Here is a 7622-nt window from a genome sequence, read left to right as displayed (position 1 = left end):
ATGAAAGGAAGAGAAAAGAGATACAGGATGTGGAGAAAGATTGCTTAATGGGTACAAACTCATAGCCAGAAAGGAATAAAGTGTTGATGTTGTATGCATAGAGGATGATTATATCTGTTTTAGTCAGCTTTTTCACCACTGTGATGAACAGACCCAACCACAACAACCATAAAGGAGGAAAACTTATATAAGGGATCATGGTTTCAGAGGTTTTAGTCCATAGAAGGCTGGCGCCATTCCTTGGGGCTCAAAGTGAGGCTGAACATCATGGTAGGAAAATTTGGTAGAAGGAAGCATCTCACATGATGATCAGAAAGCAGAGAGAAAAGTCTCCACTTGCCAGATAAAAAATACATACTCTATAGTCACACCCCACCTGCCCCTAGTGCCACTCAGTTAATCCCATCAGGGATTAGTTCACTGATTATGTTAAGGTTATGGCCCAGTCATTAATGTCTCCTCCAAACCTTCTTGAATTGTCTCACACGTGAGCTTTTGGGGGGACAGCTCACATCCAAACCCTAACAATACCTAACACTACAGTGTTATATAATCCAAAGGAGCTAGAAGAAATATCCTAAATACTGTTATCACAAAGAAACGAGAAATGTTTGAGACAATGGATAATCTAATTAACTTGAGTTAATCAACACATGTATAAAGATATCAAAATATCATGGTGTACCCATACAGATGTACAATATTATCAGTCAATTAAAAAATTCACTTATATGAGGTACCTAATATAGTTTCAGAAAATTGGTGGTTGGCAGGAATGCGGGGGGGGGGGGGGGGGGGGATGAGGAAAGGGGAGTTTAATGACCATAGCACTTCAGTTTGAAATGACTAAAAAGTTTTGGAGATGGATGGTGGTACTAGTTGCATAACAATTTCTATTTAATGCCCATGAATGTAAAAAAATTGTTAAGATAGTAAATTATTATGTATATTTTACCACAATTTAAGAGATACATACAGATTGAAAAGAAGTAAAACATTTTAGTCAAAACTATCATGATCATAAATGTAGAAAATCTTAAGGAATGTACAAACTAGGCAATTAGAATAACTGAATTTAGCAAGGCAGTAAGATATAGGCCCATTACACAAAAACCAAGTGTATGTCTATGGACTAGATACAAACCAAAATTAATTTTAAACACCTTTCACAATAGCATTAAAAATAAATTATGCAAAGGGATAAATTTCACAAAATGTGTACAAGAGATGTACTTTAAAAATGCAAAGTTTTCCTGAGAAAAATTAAGCGCTAAACCAACTGAGAAATATATCACATCTGTGATTAAACTGTTCAAATGTCAGTTCTCCAAACTGATCTATAGGTAAATCCCAAGCAAATAGAGGACCACAATCCTTAATATACAAGATTACCTTCATAAACTTAGTATAGAAAAAATTCAAATAAAACAAAAGTATTAACAATAAAGGAAAAGATGGCTGAACTGAACTACATTAAAATTAAGAACTTCTGTTCACTTTTAGGTCACAATTAATAAAAAAGGCAAGCCAGAGTAGGAAAAGACATTTGAACATGTCTACCCAAAATATACAAAGAACTTTTGGCGCTCTAAAAGAAAAAAGATGAAGCAACTGAAAAAAAAAAAAATATGTGCAGAAGACTTGAACACCTGTCACAAAAATGGATATCCTAATGGCTATTACATAAATCATATAAAAAGATTCTCAACATCAATAATTACTCAATAAGAAACCACAAATCACCCATGGAGATTACTAAATTTTCTCTGACAGTATAGTCAACATTGCTGTGGTTATATGTAACTCTTATACTTTTGCTAGTTGAAGCATAAACTAGTATAAAACTTTGAAAAACATTTTGATATCATCAGCTAAAGTTTAATAAATGTATGCTTATGGTCCTACAATTTCAATAAAAAAATAAAATGAGCACATGTAAAATACATTTGTTTCCTACAGATATTGTTATGGTTTGGATGTGAGGTGTCCCCCAAAAGCTCATGTGTGAGACAATGCAAGGTTTAGAGGAGAAATGAGTGGGTTATGAGAGTCTTGACCCAATCGTGAATTAATCCTCCCATGGGATTAACTAAGTGAAGGTAGGCAGTGTGTGGCTAGAAGAGGTGGATCCCTTTTGGATATAGATTTTGTATCTGGCCAGTGAAGTCTTTCTCTGCTTCTGATCATCATGTGAGCTGCTTCCCTCTGCCACACTCTTCTGTCATGAAGTTCTGCCTCACCTGGAGGCCCAGGGAATGGAGACGTCTGAAACCTTGAGTCCCCAAATAAATTTTTTCTCCTCTAAAGTTGATTTTGTCAGGTCTTTTAGTCACAGCAGTGAAAAAGTTGACTTAAACAGCTCCATGCCATAACATAACAAAGTACAACAAACTGGGTGACTGCCTTAAAAACAACAAGTTTGTCATCTCAAAGTTTTGGAGGCAGGAAGTTCAAACTTAAGGTGTCAGTGGGCCAGGCTTCTTCTGAAACCTGTAGGAGAATCCTTCTTTGCTTTTTTAACTTTTGGTGATTTGCAAGCAATCTTAGGCATTTCTTGGCTAGTAGATGTATAATTCCAATATTCCATCTACTCATGGCAACCTCCTTTTGGCTCTTCACAAGGCGTTCTTTTCATAAAGGCAACAGTAATATCAGATTAGGAGCCTACCATAACTCTAGCATTACCTCTTCTTAACATGTAAGATTTGCAACAATCATACTTCCAAATAAAGCCATATTCTGAGATACTGGGAGTTAGGAATTTTACATCATCTTGGAGTATACAATTCAGTCTATAACATACACCAAAAAGTATATACAATTTTCATGAGTTAAGAATATTCTTGTATGTCATGTTAGAAGTTCATAAAAGAGACTATTCATAAAAGCAATTTTAGTAACAGCCATAGCTAAACAGTTCAAATATCCATCATCATCAGATTCTAAAAGTTATATTTAAGCAATGGATTATTTCACAGATATTAAACAACTACAATATGGAACAATTTTGTTGAACTTCACAAGCATACTGTTGAACCAAAGCCATACATGAAATGCACATGCTGATTCCATTTACATTAAATACAAAATAGACAATCAAAACATTTACTTGCATTGCATGGTTACAAAGGAAAACTGTAAAACCAAATGGTTCCCAAAAAGGTGTCCTCTTATGGAAGGACAAGTATTGTGATTAGAAAGGAACATAAAGGAGATCTAGGGTGCTGGCAATGTTCAATTTCTGTACCCACATAACTCACCATAAGTACAGTGAATTTTACTCCATTATTTTGGGCATTTTTCACATTTCTGTATCTGCTATTTTACTATAGTGTATTTGAAAGGAGTTTTGCTTGGAAAAACACTTAAATCAAGACAAACAGGAAGAGATAAAGACAGCGGAATCACATTTTTGGCAGCTCCGTGGCATGAAACTAAGAAAGCAGACAGGCAGCTTCTCTGCAAGGTGTGTGAACAAAAAATGGGGCAGTATTTTTCTGGAACCTAAAACTGGACACTCAAAGCAGACTGGGGATACAGGAGCTTGGATATAAAAACTTAAGGAAAAAATCCCCAATAGCATAGCTGCTGCCACAACCGGGCTGGAAGCTCCAGCCAGAGAAGTCCCGCCATGAGCACAGAAGAGAGATAAGGTAATTAAAGGAAACCATATTTTGGGGACATCCGAAGCATGTCTGGGTATACAGCATTTAGAGACAAGGACACTGCCCAACAAACCTGAAGGACTCACTGCATGATATCTATGTGTGGGGGAAAAAGCCATCATCTCTCCAAGCAGCGTGCAGAGGACAAAGGAATCATTTTGCAGCTGCAGTGAGGAGGGCTGATTCCTGAAGAAGCTGATTCCTGGCAAACCTGAGTTTGGCACCAAATACAGGCCCAGTAAACACATGCTGCACAACACAGAGTGTGCTTGATTAACCAGAAGAAAATCAAACCTGGAGAGAAGTTTACAGAGGGGACAACTGGTCCTGGAAACCCACCCAGCTCTACCCTTCCCCCTCCAATCTAATAGCTAGTGGGACTGGCTGGAAGAAACACATCTAGCCAGGAACTCAGAAGGGCAGGGACAGGACAAATTGTTTGGAGACTGAACCAGAGACCAGGAAACATGGAGTCTGCAGGTAACACAGGGGACTAAGAATTGGCTACCCTACCACACAAATGGAACCCAGGGGAGATCCCTCAGGTAAAGTCTTCCAACTTGGACCAGCAAGTACTGGGCACTGGTGGTAGACTGATTTAAAATCTCCAGACCAATTAGCAATCAGCAAAGAGCCTGGAACCCGACTAAACCTAAACTCCACCTCTAGGAACTCTACCTACAGGATTACCACTCTCACTCTAAAAATACAGAAAGTGGAGCATCACACTCCAGAAGACCCCACCTAAAACTGTTGAGAAGCTGAGGATATTTTGATCTCCAATGGAAAGAATTCTTTAACTTTCATCAAGATTTTTTTTTCTTTTTTCCTAGTTCTTTTTCACTGTTTAATTGTGACCTTAATGGTACATGGACATTTATACAGTTTCCTATTTTTTTTCTTCTCATCTCTAGCATTTTTGAAGCCAGTTATTTTACATAGATGAGCTTTTTCTGAACTAGCAAGTTTGATTAGTATATTTTAGTTTTGTTTGTATTCTCTTATTTTTAACTTTTTAACATTATATATATATAGATTAATATATATAGATTAATATATATATATATATACACACACATTTCTGCTATTTCCCTTGATTCTTTTTGTCTGTTAAGAGCCAATTTCTCTTGTTCTCTTTCACTCTTCCTTTAAATCTTTTTTTACTTCTGTCTTCTCTCCTCCTCCCTCATAATCATCACATATTATATCCCTTCTGTTTTCTTCCTGTCTACTAATATAAACCCTTTTGCAAACTTGCTGTTTTTATTAAAAGGCAATAACTAATCATATAATTTGTTTATTGTAAGAATTAATATTGAAGACATCATAGTAAGAATTATTTGGTTTAATGCTGTAAATTGTTTGCATTGGTTGTTTTTATTATATGTCACCCCCTAACATTGAGGTACTAAAAACCTTCAGGGAGATTGTAAGTACACAGGGTAGAAACTCTACTGCCTCAGATCCATACTGTTAGATGGGTAGACACACAACTAATATGAAAAAGCAAGGGAACAAGTCACCCCCAAGCACACCAAGATACTCCAATAACATAATTCATCAACACCAAAGTGAAAGAAATGTCAGGAGTTTAGAATGTAAATACACTGATCTGCAAAGTAAAGGATGATGTAAAAGAGCAAATAAAGCTGGCAAAAGATCACTTCAGTAAAGAGATACAGTCTCTGGGAAAAAAAAAAAAGAAAAGAAATCCTTGAAATGAAGGAAAGATGATGTTAAGATAGGAAAGGCAGCAGAACACATCAGACACTAGTATGGCAATATGTAAAACAGTGGATGTGTAACCAATGTGATTCTACAATCTGTATACGGGGTAAAAATGGGAGTTCATAACCCACTTGAATCAAATGTATGAAATATGATATGTCAAGAACTATGTAATGTTTTGAACAACCAATAATAAAAATTTAAAAATAAATAAATAAATAAATAAAAAGAAACCATGAACAGAACTTCCCAGAATTATGGGATAATATACAAAGACCAAATTTAAGATTTATCAGGATAGATGAAGGCACAGAAGGAACGCACAATCTTTTTTTTTCTTCTTCTTCTTTTTAAATTTTTAGTTGTAGATGGACATAATACCTTTATCTATTTATTTTTTTAATGTGGTGCGGAGGATCGAACTCAGGGCCTCACACACACTAGGCGAGCACTCTACCACTGAGCCACAACCCCAGCCAGGAATGCACAATCTTTTCAATGAAATAATATCAGAAAATTTCCCAGATCTAAAGAATGAAATGGAAAATAATATACAAGAGGCTTACAGAACCCCAGATGTGCAAAATTACAACAGACCTACATCAAGGCACATTATAATGAAAATGCCTTACACAAAGAATAAGCATAGAATTTTAAAGGCTATAAGAGAAAAATATCAGATTACATATGGGGGAAACCAATATGAATCTCAGCTAATTTCTTAACCCAGACCCTCAAAGCTGGAGGGTCCTAGAATAACATGAAAGAAAATGGACGCCAACCAAGAATCCTATATCCAGCAAAATTAAGCTTCAGATTTGAAGATGAAATAAAAACCTTCCATGATAAACAAAAGAATTTGCACCCAGAAAGCCTGCATTTGAGAATATTCTCAACAAAATATGCCAAAAAAAAAGTGAAAACCAGTGAAGGAGGAACTACACTAAAAGAAGAACTACACTAAACGAAGGAGAAATTAATTCAAATTAAAACTAGAAATGAGCCAAAATGACCATGAACACAAATCATATCTCAATAATAACCTTGAATATAATAGCCTAAACTCATCAATCAAAAGACGTAGACTGACAGATTGGATTAAAAAACAAGACCCAACAATATGCTGTCTCCAAGAGATTCACCTCATAGACAAAGACACCCACAGACTGAAGGTTAAATGATGGGACAAAAACCATATCATTCATATGGATCACATAAACAAGCAGGCATTCTCATCTTCATATTAGATAAAGTAGACTTCAAGCCAAAGTTAATCAGAAGGAACAAAGAAGGACATTTCATATTACTTAAGAGAATTATACATCAACAAAACATAACAATCATAAATATGTATGCTCCAAACCATAGAGCATGTATGTACATCAAACAAACCCTTCTCAGGTTCAAGAATGAAATAGACTACAACACAATAATACTGGGTAATTTTAACATGCCTCTATCACCACTGGATAGATCCTCCAAGCAAAAACTAAATAAGCCATAGAAGTAAAAAAAAAATTCAATTGACAATAACAGACTTAACAGATATATATATAGAATATTTCATCCATGAGTAACTGAATACTTTCTTCTCAGCAGCATACAGATCCTTCTCTAATATAGACCATGTTATGTAAGGTATCACATACATTGGCATACAACTACAATATTACCTTAATATTTTCAGTATCAGTAGGGTTATTTTGAGAGTTCCCTTTCCATTAATTTTTTTTGTCCTTGTTTTTTTCTTGATTAGACATCTTTGATTTTTATCAAATTTTAGCTGTATTATTCTGTATTAGCTATATTATCTTCCCTATTTCTTGTTTCTGCTCCCACTTATTTTTAATTCGTATCACATAATTTGAAAATAATTTATTAATTCTAGCTTCTTTCTGTAAAAGTACTTTAAGTTATAAATGTTCACCTAAGTACTCTTTCATTCCAAAGATCCCAATATTTTAAGCTTTTATTATAACTTAGTACAAAGCACTTTTTATTTATTTTTATTGTGCCTTCTTCCTTGACCTCTGAGATATTTATAAGTGTGCCATTTAATTTTGAAATTGTTGATGTGTGGGGATGAGGTTTTATAAATCTTAAGGTGATTGATTTCTAATGTAATAAATTATGAAGGAAACAGTCTGCATGATTTCAAATTAAAAAAAAGTAATGGAAAAAAAGAAAGAATAACAAATAAGGAGTTAATTTCTTTATGTTAAAAGTTCA

This window comes from Marmota flaviventris, chromosome 2 (assembly GCF_047511675.1).
Source record: "Marmota flaviventris isolate mMarFla1 chromosome 2, mMarFla1.hap1, whole genome shotgun sequence".
Classification (NCBI taxonomy): Eukaryota; Metazoa; Chordata; class Mammalia; order Rodentia; family Sciuridae; genus Marmota; species Marmota flaviventris.
The sequence above is the reverse complement of the archived record's forward strand: the minus strand, read 5'-3'. Positions refer to the sequence as shown.